Here is a 2,219-nt window from a genome sequence, read left to right on the forward strand (position 1 = left end):
CACTAGGCTGACGGAGACATGATGCTTTGTTTTCGCCGCCGCTACCTGCTCGCCGACCGTCGCCGACCCGCCCAGTCCAGCTCCTGAATGCGTGCCATAGTTCAGATTTTTGATGTAAGATTCAGGGTGAGATGTCCCTATGCTCTCTCCATAGTCAGTCCGAGCGAGTTCAGCGTGAATTCAGGCAAGAGTCAGGGAAGAACATTTTCCCTAGGGAGAGCCCACTGCGCACTGCGCTGTCCTGGCCTGCGCCCGCACCTCGCTCGCACCTCGCCGCACCTCCAGGTCCACGAACTGTGATCTATCGACACAGTGTAGGGCGCCCGCCCGGCTTGGTGGCGCCCCCTTAGTGTGTCTAGTGGTAATCCTTCGAAGCGGCTGGTTGACTAGTTTGAGGTAGCGGGGGAGCGCTGGTGACGGCACAGCTTCCGGGTTTCCGCGGCCGCGGTATATCACATTCGCGGTACCGACGTGCTCGCGGCTCGCTGCCCGGCGCGGTCGGCGCGGGGCTCACCTTAGATTTCACAGGCACAGTCACCTGCACTCTCGCCGGTCGAGAGCCACTCTCGTCGCCATGCTGCCCCGCGCGGCGGTCGCACGATCGCGCCGTAAACTTGACTTATTGGTGCTCTTACCGCGCGGCCCGCGGGCGCAGCACACACCTCGGCGAGGCGTTTTGCGTAACTGGACGCTCTGTAGTACACATCTCCTGTTCGTCTTTCCGATCCGGTGCCGTAAATGTGTGGCGCTCTCTGGAGTGGACTAAAACGAGAACGGGGATCCGCACAGGCGGGCGGCGGTGCGGCCAGGGAGCAGCAGCAAGCGCACCCGCGGCGACGGTGACCCCGGCGACAGTCCATCTGTTCCTTGAACCCGGAGCGGAGCGCCACTTATTTGCTCCAATGTTTCGGCTTAAACGTACGAAAATAGACCTTATTCTCTAGATGGGGCATTTCTGGTTGGGTTGTTGTGGTTTTTGAAGTTCGCCTGACGATCATGTTACGGAGGTTCACGGCTGGTGCTCTATCGAGTCTTAGTCGGTGGCGCACGTCCTGACCAGGCTCCTCGCATCTCCGGCATCGCGGCATCTCAGCTGGCCAGCCGCGCCGCCGCCGCGGTTCCGCGGTTCTCCCCCTCCTCTCCTCTGCCCTCCCACTCCCGATATACTGTACCGCGGCCGCGGCGATCCCATGGCGTCGCACGTCAGCCCGACCAACAATAACGAATCGCGACGAAAAGAAATTAAAGGAGGAAGAAACATTCACGGGAGTGTAGTTGCGCAACGCTGATAATTTCCCGCAGGTAATTGATATTTTCGGTCCATGGCGGGGGGGGGGGGGGGCGACATGGCGTGCGGCGGGTATCGCTGCCAGCTCTAAACCTCAGCCCTTCATCTCGGCCCGACACCTCGCGGATGCTGGCGGAGAGATCCTTGCCCGACTTTATCTGCGGCCGCGCGCGTCTTCCAACGAATACGGTTAATCGCGTCGGTAAACATGTTTGCCACACGTCCCCCCACGCAACGCCGCCCTGCTCCTCCGCCCTGCTCCGCGCAGACTCCCCCTCCTCTCTTTCGCGGGGTCCGCGCAAACAACAAACTCATCGAGAAGTGAAAGTGCGTGGCGCGGTGTGGCCGGACTTTGCTGGAATGAAACGCTCTCGACCTTGAGTCGGTACGTCAAAAATTACAGTCAGCACTTGCTGTGCGAGGACCCCGTTTCACATGTTAACTTCCCATAGCAAGAAGTACGTCATAGGGACGTCACAGGGACACCACTTTGTTGTCACTTTGAAGGACCGCGAGCTCACAGCTGACCCTTTGCAGAACGTCGCCGTCGGTCACGATGGCTGGCTTTGCCTCCAGCTATCACGCGCACTCGGAAAGCAGCGGAGCTCGCTCTTCAGTTGGAGGGTAATCCTTTCGCGGATGCTGTGGTGATAAATCCCGCACACTGCAGTAGAGGTTTCGCGTCGCCCCGGAGAGCGATGACGGCGCCCCGTCTGCGTACCTAGACGAGGACGTGCTGCTTGGTGGCGGTGGTGGTCTGACCATGTCGAGGCGCAGCGCACGGACGGCTGCGCCAGAGAGGCGGCGGACGCGAGCGAACGAGCGAACGGTGGGGCGCTGAGCACACACCTGTCGCGGCCGCGGAGGAACGCGCACTGCGCTCCATCGGGCACCCACCTCACCTGGCCGGGCTGGCCTGGTGCCCCCCCCC

Source organism: Frankliniella occidentalis, unplaced genomic scaffold (assembly GCF_000697945.3).
Source record: "Frankliniella occidentalis isolate FOCC.00 unplaced genomic scaffold, Focc_3.1 Scaffold162, whole genome shotgun sequence".
Classification (NCBI taxonomy): Eukaryota; Metazoa; Arthropoda; class Insecta; order Thysanoptera; family Thripidae; genus Frankliniella; species Frankliniella occidentalis.